Below are 13000 nucleotides of genomic sequence, written 5' to 3'. Positions count from 1 at the left end.
TGAAACTGGAACCGATTATGCAGAGTGAAGTAAGCCAGAAAGAAAAACACCAATACAGTATACTAACACATATATATGGAATTTAGGAAGATAGCAATGACGACCCTGTATGCAAGACAGGGAAAGAGACACAGATGTGTATAATGGACTTTTGGACTCAGAGGGAGAGGGAGAGGGTGGGATGATTTGGGAGAATGACATTCTAACATGTATACTATCATGTAAGAATTGAATCACCAGTCTATGTCTGATGCAGGATACAGCATGCTTGGAGCTGGTGCATGGGGATGACCCAGAGAGATGTTATGGGGAGGGAGGTAGGAGGGGGGTTCATGTTTGGGAACACATGTAAGAATTAAAGATTTTAAAATTAAAATAAAATAAAATAAAATAAAACATTTTAAATCTTAAAAAAAATAAAAAATAAAAGTAACCCACATATTTTCAACTGCAATGTAATATTTACCAAGATAGATCTTTGACTTAACCATTGAATATCTCATAAAGTTTAAAAGACTGAAAAAAACAGAGGGTGATCGCAGAGAAAAAAGCATTTAAATGAGAAATATCAAAATGAGAAATTAACATCAAGGATACTTTAAAAATCCAGATATTTTGGAAATTAAATGTTCACTTTTAAATGATGAATATATCTAAGAAGCCATAACATGGAAAATTAGAAAACATTTACAACAGAATAAAGATGAAACAAGAATTTATCAGGATTTGTTGCATGCAGTTGCTCAATGCAATTAAACAATGTGGAATCTTGAAAAGGTATGAAAATAAATAACAGACACTAGCATAAATTTTGAACAAAATCTATACTAGAGTTAATAGTATAGTATGACATGTTAATCTCCTGTTGCTTTATTTTTACAACATCGTATTTCCTTATATTTTCAGGATTGGATAAGAGGTCTTAAGACTCATTCAGTTTTTTAAATCAACAAAATAATGTTTCTAGGCTTTTAGTAGTAATACTAGGTGCCAGAATAAATAGAATTATATCAAAGTTTTGTGAATACAAATTAGAAATCTAGCATTCCTCTCATACTTAGTCAAACAATTGGAACCAAAAAGTCACAAATATTTTAATTAAGCAAATATTTGTAAGTTTTTAAATATATATATATATATATATATATATATATATATATATATATATATATATATATATATGAGACTTCTGATAAAACATGGTCCACCTGAGAAGGAAATGGGAAACAACTTCAGTACTCTTGCCTTAAGAATGCTATGAACAGTTTGAAACAGTTAAAAGACGTGACACTGAGAGATGAACCTCCAAGATTGGTAGGTTCCCAGTATGCTACTGGAGAAGAGTGGATAAAAACTCCAGAAAGAATGAAGAGGTTTAGCCAAAGTAGAAAAGAAGGCCAGTTTTTAATGTGTCTGATGGTGAAAGTAAAGTCCAGTGCTCTAAAGAACAATATTGCATAGGAACCTGGAATGTTAGGTCCATGAATCAAGGTAAAGTGGAGGTAGTCAAACATGAGATGGAAGAATGAACATTGACATTTTAGGAATCAATGAATTAAAATGGATGGGAGTGGGTGAATTTAATTCAGATGACCATTTTATCTACTATTGTGGACAGAATCCTTTAGAAGAAATGGAGTAGTCCTCATAGTCAACAAATGAGTCTGAAATGCAGTACTTGGGTACAATCTCAATAACGACAGAATGATCTCATTTCTTTTTCAAGGCAAATCCAGTATCACAGTAATCCAAGTCTATGCCCCAACCACTAATGCTGAAGAAGCTGAAATTGAATGGTTCTATGAAGACCTACAAGGACTTCTAGAACTAAGCCAAAAAGAAAAAAAAATAAAAGATCTCCTTCTCACCATAGGGGACTGGAATGCAAAAGTAGGTAGTCAAGAGATACCTGGAGGAACAGGCAAGTTTGGCTTGTCAAAATGAAGCAGGGCAAAGGCTAACAGAATTCTGGCAAGAGAATGCACTGAACATAGCAAACACTCTTTTCCAAAAAAACAAGACACTACTCTACACATGGATACCACCAGATGGTCAATACCAAAATCAGATGATTATATTCTTTGCAACTGAAGATGGAGAAGCACCATGCAGTGAGCAAACACAAGACTGAGAATCTGACTGTGGATCTAATCATGAGCTCCTTATTGAACAATTCAGACTGAAGTTAAAGAAAGTAGGGAAAACCACTAAGCCATTAAGGTATGACCTAAAGAAAGTGCCTTATGATTATACAGTAGAAGTAACAAAGACATTCAATGAATTAGATTGGATAGAATGAATTAGATTGGATAGATAAAGTGGCTGAAGAACTATGGACAGAAGTTCATAACATTTTACAGGAGGCAATGGTAAAAAATCCTTCCCAAGAAAAAGGAATATGACAAGGCAAAATGGTAGTCTGAGAAGACCTTACAAATAGCTGAGGAAGGATGAGAAGCAAAAGAAGAAAAGAAAAGATGCATCCATCTGAATGCAGAGTTCCAATGAATAGTAAGGAGAGATAAGAAACCCTTCTTAAGTGAACAATGTAAAGAAATAGAGGAAAACAACAGAATGGGAATAACTAGAGATCTCATCAAGAAAATTAGACCCAACAAGGGAACATTTCATGCAAAGAAGGGCACAATAAAGGACAGAAACAGCATGGACTAATCAGAAGTAAAAGATATTAAGAAGAGGTGGCTAGAATACACAGAAGAACTATACAAAGAAGATCTTAATGACCCACACAACCATGATTGTGTGCTCACTCACTAGAGCCAGAAATCCTGAAGTGTGACGTCAAATGGGCCTTAGGAAGCACCACTACAAACAAAGCTAGTGGAGGTAATGGAATTCTGCTGAGCTATTGCAAAACTTAAAAAATGATACTGTGAAAGTACTGCAGTCAATATGTCAGCAAATTTGGAAAACTCAGCCACAGGACTGGAAAAGGTCAGTTTTCATTCCAATCCCAAAGAAGAGCAATAACAAAAAATGTTCAAGCTACCAAACAATTACACTCATTTCACATGTTGCAAGGTTATGCTCAAAACCCTTCAAGCTAGGCTTCAGCAGTATGTGAACTGAGAACTTCCAGATGCACAATCTAGTTCTAGAAAAGACAAATGAACCAGAAATCAAATTGCCAATGACCATAGATCATAGGAAAAGCAAATGAATTACAGAAAAAACTTCTGTTTTGTTAACTATGCTAAAGCCTTTTGGCCGTGTGGATCACAACAAACTAGAAAATTCTTAAAGAGTTGGAAATACAAGACCACATTACCTGCCTCCTGAGAAACCTGCATGGAGGACAAGAAGCAACAACTATAACTGGACGTGGGGCAATGAACTAGTTCAAACTGGGAAAGGAGTATGTCAAGGATGTATATTATCACCCAGCTTATTTAACTTTACATGCAGAGTATATCATGTGAAAGGCAGGGCTAGATAATGTTCAAGCTGCAAGCAAGATTCCTGGGAGAAATATAAATAACCTCAGGTATGCAGATGTTACCACCTTAATGTCAGAAAGCAGAGAGGAACTAAAGAGCCTCTTGATGAAGGTGAAAGAGAGTAGAAAAAGCTGGCTTAAAATTCAACATTCAAAAAAAAAAAAAAAAAGCTAAGATCATGGCATCCTGTCCCATCACCTCATGGCAAAGAAATGGGAAAACAATGGAAACAGTGACAGACTTTATTTTCTTGGGCTCCAAAATCACTACGGACATTGTCTGCAGCCATAAGATTAAAAGACACTTGCTCCTTGGAAGGAATGCTATGACAGTGTATTAAAACGCAGAGACATCACTTTGCTGACAAAGGTCAAGATATGGGTTGACCAAGATATGGGTAGTCCAAGATATGGGTTTTCCAGTAGTCATGTACAGATGTGAGAGTTAGACAATAAAGAACGCTGAGTACTGAATTGATGCTTTTGAACTGTGGTGCTGGAAAGATTCTTGAGAGTCCCTTGGATGGCAGAACATCAAACCAGTCAATCCTAAAGGAAGTCAATCCTGAATAATCATTGGAAGAACTGATGCTAAAGCTGAAGTTCAATGAGTCAACTCATTGAAAAGATCTTGATGCTGGGAAAGATTGAGGATGAGATGGTTGTGATAGGGTAACAGGCAGGGAGGCCAGGGCTCTCCAAACGGAGGAAATAGGCTGCAAGTATCAGACATTTCTTATCTCTCTTAAACAGCAGGAGGAAACAAACTATAAGTGTCAGATTTTTTTCCCCTTATCTATACAAAATTAAAAAATTTCTCTTAAAATTCTGTGTTGACATGATGACATCTGGTTCCACCTGAGCTTAACTTTTCTCAAATCTCGAGCTAACCAATGTGTTTTGGTTACAGAAAAGTTTCTTAAGTTATCAGCAGGTGCCCAATATGCTACTGGAGATCAGTGGAGAAATAACTCCAGAAAGAATGAAAGGATGGAGCCAAAGCAAAAAAAATACCCACTTGTGGATGTGACTCATGATAGAAGCAAGGTCCAATGCTGTAAAGAGCAATACTGCATAGGAACCTGGAATGTCAGGTCCATGAATCAAGGCAAATTGGAAGTGGTCAAATAGGAGATGGCAAGAGTGAACATCAACATTCTAGAAATCAGTGAAGTAAAATGGACTGGAATGGATAAATTTAAATCAGATGACCATTATATCTACTACTGCGGGCAGGAATCCCTCAGAAGAAATGAAGTAGCCATCATGGTCAACAAAAGAGTCTGAAATGCAGTACCTGGATGCAATCTCAAAAACGACAGAATGATCTCTGTTCGTCTCCAAGGCAAACCATTCAATATCACAGTTATCCAAGTCTATGCCCCAACCAGTAATGCTGAAGAAGATGAAGTTGAACGGTTCTATGAAGAACCACAAGACCTTTTAGAACTAACACCAAAAAAAGATGTCCTTTTCATTAAAGGGGACTGGAATGCAAAAGTAGGAAGTCAAGAAACACCTGGATAACAGACAAATTTGGCCTTGGAATACAGAAGGAAGCAGGGCAAAGGCTAAGAGAATTTTGCCAAGAGAACACGCTGGTCATAGTAAATACCCTCTTCCAACAACACAAAAGACTCTACACATGGACATCACCAGATGGTCAACACTGAAATCAGATTGATTATAATCTTTGCAGCCAAAGATGGAGAAGCTCTATACAGTCAGCAAAAACAAGACTGGGAGCTGATTGCGACTTAGATCATGAGCTCTTTATTGCCAAATTCAGACTTAAATTGAAGAAAGTAGGGAAAACCACTAGACCATTCAGTTCAGTTCAGTTCAGACGCTCAGTCATGTCTGACTTTTTGCAACCGCATGAATCGAAGCACCCCAGGCCTCCCTGTCCATCACCAACTCCCTGAGTTCACTCAGATTCACATCCATCGAGTCTGTGATGCGATCCAGCCATTTCATCCTCTGTCGTCCCCTCTTCTCCTGCCCCCAAACCCTCAAAGCATCAAAGTCTTTTCCAATGAGTCAACAATTAGTATGAGGTGGCCAAAGTACTGGAGTTTCAGCTTTAGCATCATTTCTTCCAAAGAAATGCCAGGGCTGATCTCCTTCAGAATGGACTGGTTGGATCTCATGCAGTCCAAGGAACTCTCAAGAGTCTTCTCCAACACCACAGTTCAAAAGCATCAATTCTTTGGTGCTCAGCCTTCTTCACAGTCCAAATCTCATATCCATACATGACTACTGGAAATACCATAGCCTTGACTAGATGGACCTTAGTCGGCAAAGTAATGTCTATGCTTTTGAATATACTATCTAGGTTACTCATAAATTTCCTTCCAAGGAGCAAGCGTCTTTTAATTTCATGGTGGCAATCACCATCTGCAGAGATTTTGGACCCCCAAAATATAAAGTCTAACACTTTTCCCACTGTTTCCCCATCTATTTCCCACGAAGTGATGGGACCAGATGCCATGATCTTCGTTTTCTGAATGTTGACCTTTAGGCCAACTTTTTCACTCTCCTGTTTTACTTTCATCAAGAGGCTTTTTAGTTCCTCTTCACTTTCTGCCATAAGGGTGGTGTCATCTGCATATCTGAGGTTATTGATATTTCTCCTGGCCATCTTGATTCCAACTTGTGTTTCTTCCAGTCCAGCGTTTCTCATGAAGTACTCTGCACATAAGTTAACTAACCAGGGTGACAATAACAGCCTTGACATACTCCTTTTCCTATTTGGAACCCGTCTGTTGTTCCATGTCCACTTGTAACTGTTGCTTCCTGACCTGCATACAGATTTCTCAAGAGGCAGGTCGGGTGGTCTCGTATTCCCATCTCTCTCAGAATTTACCACAGTTTATTGTGATCCACACAGTCAAAGGCTTTGGCATAGTCAATAAAGCAGAAATAGATGTTTTTCTGGAACTCTCTTGTTTTTTCCATGATCCAGCGAATGTTGGCAAAGTGATCTCTGGTTCCTCTGCCTTTTCTAAAACCAGCTTGAACATTAGGAAGTTCACGGTTCACATATTGCTGAAGCCTGCCTTGGAGAATTTTGAGCATTACTTTACTAGCATGTGAGATGAGTGCAATTGTGTGGTAGTTTGAGCCTTATTTGGCCTTGCCTTTTTTTGGGATTGGAATGAAACTGACCTTTTCCAGTCCTGTGACCACTGCTGAGTTTTCTGAACTTACTGGCATACTGAGTGCAGCACTTTCACAGCATCATCTTTCAGGATTTGAAATAGCTCAACTGGAATTCCCTCACCTCCACTAGCTTTGTTCGTAATGATGCTTTCTAAGGCCCACTTGACTTCACATTCCAGGATGTCTGGCTCTAGGTGAGTGATCACACCATCGGGATTATCTGGGTGGTGAAGATCTTTTTTGTACTGTTCTTCTGTGTATTCTTGCCACCTCTTCTTAATATCTTCTGCTACTGTTAGGTCCAGGTAATTTATGTCCTTTATAGAGCCCATCTTTGCATGAAATGTTCCCTTGGTATCTCTAATTTTTTTGAAGAGATCTCTAGTCTTTCCCATTGTTGTTTTCCTCTATTTCTTTGCATTGATCGCAGAAGAAGGCTTTCTTATCTCTTCTTGCTATTCTCTGGAACTCTGCATTCAGATGCTTATATCTTTCCTTTTCTCCTTGGCTGTTCACTTCTCTTCTTTTCACAGCTATTTTTAAAGCTTCCCCAGACAGCCATTTTGTTTTTTGCATTTCTTTTCCATGGAAATGGTCTTGATCCCTGTCTCCTGTACAATGTCACAAACTTCATTCCATAGTTCATCAGGCACAGTATCTATTAGATCTAGGCCTTTAAATCTGTTTCTCACTTCCACTGTATAATCATAAGTGATTTAATTTAGGTCATACCTCTATGGTCTAGCATTTTTGCCTGCTTTCTTCAATTTCAGTCTTAATTTGGTAATAAGGGGTTCATGATCTGAGCCACAGTCAGCTCCTGGTCTTGTTTTTGTTGATTGTATAGAGCTTCTCCATCTTTTGCTGCAGAGAATATAGTCAATGTGATTTTGGTGTTGACCATCTGGTGATATCCATGTGTAGAATCTTCTCTTGTGTTGTTGGAAGAGGGTGTTTGCTATGACCAGTGCATTTTCTTGGCAAAACTCTATTAGTCTTTCCCCTGCTTCATTCCGCATTCCAAGGCCAAATTTGCTTGTTAGTCCAGGTGTTTTTTTAATTTCCTTCTTTTGCATTCCAGTCCCCTATAATGAAAAGGACATCTTTTTTGGGTGTTAATTTAAAAAGGTCTTGTAGGTCTTCATAGAACCATTCAACTTCAGCTTCCTCAGCATTACTGGTTGAGGCATAGACTTGGATTACTGTGATATGAATGGTTTGCCTTGGAAATGAACAAAGATCATTCTGTCGTTTTTGAGACTGCATCCAGGTACTGCATTTCAGACTCTTTTTTTGACCATGATGACTTCTCCATTTCTCCTGAGGGATTCCTGCCCACAGTAGTAGATATAATTTATAATTATGTAAATGATACATATAAATTATAATTTTTATAATAGATTTGACTATGCTAGGCACCTCATATAAATGAAATCAAACAGTATTTGGTGGCACCAAAGCACAGGCAGTGGCAACGGTGGCCAGCGCACTAAGTGTGGCTGAGAGCTACCCCGAATCTGAGGCCAGGGACAATGGCCAAGAGGAGATACCCCATGTCTGGAGGAGCTACCCAGCATCTGAGGTCAAAGGTAAAGGCTGAGGGGAGCCAACCTGCGTCCGAGGCCAGGGGCGGCGCCTGACACCAGGGGCGGTGGCCTGGAGGAGCAACACCACGCCCGAGGCCAGAGCGGCAACCGGGAGGAGCAACCCCACTCCCAAGGTGTGGTGGCTGTGGGCACACAGGAGGGCCTAGAGGAGCCATCCCACGTTGAAGATCAGGAAGGGCAGTGGGAGGAGATACCCCTCATCCAAGGTAAGGAGCAGCAGCTGTGCTTTGCTGGAGCAGTCATGAAGAGATACCCCATGCTTAAGGTAAGAGAAACCCAAGTAAGATGCTAGGTGTTGCAAGAAGGCATCAGAAGGCAGATATACTGAAAACATACTCACAGAAAACTAGTCATTCTAATCACACTAGGACCACAGCCTTGTCTAACTCAATGAAACTAAGCCATACCCAGGGGGCAACCCAGGATGGGCGGGTCATAGTGGAGAGGTCTGACAGAATGTGGTCCACTGGAGAAGGGAATGGCAAACCACTTCAGTATTCTTGCCTTGAGAACCCCATGAATAGTATGAAAAGGCAAAATGGTAGGATACTGAAAGAGGTACTCCCCAAGTCATTAGGTGCCCAATATGCTACTGGACGTCAGTGGAGAAATAACTCCAGAAAGAGTGAAGGGATGGAGCCAAAGCAAATACAATACCCTGCTGTGGATGTGACTGGTGATAGAAGCAAGGTGCAACACTGTAAAGAGCAATATTGCATAGGAACCTGGAATGTCAGGTCCATGAATCAAGGCAAATTGGAAGTGGTCAAACAGGAGATGGAAAGAGTGAACGTCAACATTCTAGGAATCAGCGAACTAAAATGGACTAGACAATTCAGGTATGACCAAAATCAAATCCCTGATTATTATACAGTGGAAGTGAGAAATAGATATAATGGATTAGATATGATAGATACAGTGCCTGATGAACTACGGAGTGAGGTTCATGACATTGTGCAGGAGACAGGGATCGAGATCATCCCCATGGAAAGAAAATGAAAAAAGACAAAATGGCTGTCTGGATAGGCCTTACAAGTAGCTGTGGAAAGAAGAGAAGTGAAAAGCAAAGGAGAAAATGAAAGCTATAAGCATCTGAATATAGAGTTCCAAAGAATAGAAAGAAGAGATAAGAAAGCATTCCTCAGAGATCAGTGCAAAGAAATAGAGGAAAAGAACAGAATGGGAAAGACTAGAGATCTCTTCAAGAAAATTAGAGATACCAAGGGAACATTTCATGCAAAATGGGCTTGATAAAGGACATAAATGATATGGACCCAAGAGAAGCAGAACATATTAAGAAGAGGTGGCAAGAATACTCAGAGGAACAGTACAAAAAAGATCTTCATCACCCAGATAATCACGATGGTATGATCACTCACCTTGAGCCAGACATCCTGGAATGTGAAGTCAAGTGGGCCTTAGAAAGCATCAGTACGAATAAAACTAGTGGAGATGATGGAATTCCAGTTGAGCTGTTTCAAATCCTGAAAGATGATGCTATGAAAGTGCTGCACTCAATATGACAGGAAATTTGGAAAATTCAGCAGTGGCCACAGGACTGGAAAAGGTCAGTTTCATTCCAATCACAAAGAAAGGAAATGCCAAAGAATGCTCAAACTACCACACAATTGCACTCATCTCACAGAGTTGTAAAACTATGCTCAAAATTCTCCAAGGCAGGCTTCAGCAATACATGAACCGTGAACTTCCTGATGTTTGAGCTGGTTTTAGAAAAGGCAGAGGAACCAGAGATGAATTTGCCAACATCCACTGGATCATGGAAAAAGCAAGAGAGTTCCAGCAAAACATCTATTTCTGCTTTATTGACTATGCCAAAGCCTTTGACTGTGTGGATCACAATAAACTGGAAAATTCTGAGAGAGACGGGAATACCAGATCACCTGACTTGCCTCTTGTGAAATCTATATGCAGGTAAGGAAGCAACAGTTAGAACTGGACATGGACAAACAGACTGGTTCCAAATAGGAAAAGCAGTACGTCAAGGCTGTATATTGTCACCCTGCTTATTTAACTTATATGCAGGTTACATCATGAGAAACACTGGGCTGGAGGAAGCACAAGCTGGAATCAAGATTGCCAGGAGAAATATCAATAACTTCAGATATGCAGATGACACTACCCTTATAGCAAAAAGTGAAGAGGAACTAAAAAGCCTCTTGATGAAAGTGAAAGAGGATAGTGAAAAAGTTGACAATGCTCAACATTCAGAAAATGAAGATCATGGCATCTGGTCCCATCACTTCGTGGGAAATAGATGGGGAAACAGTGGAAAGAGTGTTACACTTTATTTTGGGGGGTCCAAAATCACTGCAGATGGTGATTGCAGCCATGAAATTAAAAGACGCTAACTCCTTGGAAGAAAAGTTATGACCAACCTAGATAGCATATTGAAAAGCAGAGACATTACTTTGCCAACAAAGGTCCGTCTCATTAAGGCTATGGTTTTTCCAGTGGTCATGTGTGGATGCGAGAGTTGGACTGTGAAGAAGGCTGTGTGCCGAAGAATTGATGCTTTTGAATTGCGGTGTTGGACAAGACTCTTCTTCTTCTTCATTTTTTTTTTCGGTATTTTTAAAATTATGAATTTGTTTATTTTAATTGGAGGTTAATTACTTTTCAATAGTGTATTGGTTTTGCCATACATAAACTGAATCTGCCACAGGTATACAAGTTTTCCCCATCTTGAACCCTCCTCGCTCCTCCCTCCATGTACCATCCCTCTGGGTCGTCTCAGTGCACTAGCCCCAAGCATCCAGTATCATGCATCGAACCTGGACTGGTGATTTGTTTCATATATGATATTATACATGTTTCAATGCCATTCTCCCAAATCATCCCACCCTTTCCCTCTCCCACAGAGTCCAAAAGACTGTTCTATACATCTATGTCTCTTTTGTGGTCTCACATACAGGGTTATCATTACCATCTTTCTAAACTCCATATATATGCTTTAATATACTGTATTGGTGTTTTTCTTTCTGGCATACTTCACTCTGTAAAGTAGGCTCCAGTTTCATCCACCTCATTAGAACTGATTCAAATGTATTCTTTTTAATTGCTGAGTAATACTCTATTGTGTATATGTACCACAGCTTTTTTATCCATTCATCTGCTGATGGACATCTAGGTTGCTTCCATGTCCTGGCTATTATAAACAGTGCTGCGATGAACGTTGGGGTACAAGTGTCTCTTTCAATTCTGGTTTCCTCAGTGTGTATGCCCAGCACTGGGATTTCTGGGTCATAATGCACTTGTATTTCCAGTTTTTAAAGGAATCTCCATACTGTTCTCTATAGTGGCTGTATTAGTTTGCATTCCCACCAACAGTGTAAGAGGATTCCTTTTTCTCCACACCCTCTCCAGCATTTATTGCTTGTAGACTTTTGGATCACAACCATTCTCACTGGTGTGAAATGGTACCTCATTGTGCTTTTGATTTGGATTTCTCAGATAATGAGTGATGTTGAGCATCTTTTCATGTGTCTATTAGCCATCTGTATGTTTTCTTTGGAGAAATGTCTATTTAGGTCTTTGGCCCATTGTTTTGATTGGGTCGTTTATTTTTCTGGCACTTAGCTGCAGGAGTTGCTTGTATATTTTGATATTAGTTGTTTGTCAGTTGCTTTATTTGCTGTTATTTTATCCCATTCTGAAGGCTGTCTTTTCACCTTGCTTATAGCTTTCTCCGTTGTGCAGAAGCTTTTAATTTTAATTAGGTCTCATTTGTTTATTTTTGCGTTTATTTCCAATATTCTGGGAGGTGGGTCATAGACTTACTTTTAGACCTTTAATCCATTTTGAGTTTATTTTTATGTATAATGTTAGAAAGTGCTCTAGTTTCATTCTTTTACAAGCCACAATCTAGGAGAAAATATTCATGATACATACATCAAAGGACTTTTATTTAGAATGCATGATGAAATACATATTTCATAATAAAATATTAACAACTATGGTTTTTCCAGTGGTCATGTATGGATATGAGAGTTGGATTGTGAAGAAAGCTGAGCACAGAAGAATTGATGCTTTTGAACTGTGTTATTGGAGAATACTCTTGAGAGTCCCTTGGATTGCAAGGAGATCCAAACATTCCATTCTGAAGGAGGTCAGGTCTGGGATTTCTTTGGAAAGAATGGCTCTAAAGCTGAAACTCCAGTGCTTTGGCCATCTCATGCAAAGGGCTGACTCTTTGGAAAAGACTCTGAAGCTGGGAGGGTTTGGGGGCAGAAGGAAAAGGGGACGACAGAGGATGAGATGGCTGGATGGCATCACTGACTCAATGGATGTCAGTTTGAGTGAACTCCGGGATATGGTGATGGACAGGGAGTCCTGGCGTGCTGCAATTCATGGTGTCCCAAAGAGTTGGACATGACTGCGCAACTGAACTGACTTACCCTAGACTCTTTCTTCAAGTTGGTTCCACTGCTTAAGATACAGAACAGATAAAGGCTCAACAAACCAGTATGTTTTACTCATTCATTGTTCTCCTAATCTACGTTAATTAAACTATATATTTACTTGGAAACCTGCCTTTCTTCAAGATTCATGTCAATTGTTTTATGGCCCGGGATGACTCACCTTGTGCCAATGTTATCTCAAAATACATATTGTGGGTGAGGGGCCTGGTACCACTCTGGGTTTTAAGATATTTCCTTTATCTAATTAATGGCTTGCTGATAGGTATATAACATACTGCTAAAGGCTAGCAGAGGGGGCACTGTTTCCACCCCCTTCTGATGTCTGTCAGAAGCTT

This window comes from Capra hircus, chromosome 6 (assembly GCF_001704415.2).
Source record: "Capra hircus breed San Clemente chromosome 6, ASM170441v1, whole genome shotgun sequence".
Lineage (NCBI taxonomy): Eukaryota > Metazoa > Chordata > Mammalia > Artiodactyla > Bovidae > Capra > Capra hircus.
This window is presented reverse-complemented; position numbering follows the sequence as displayed.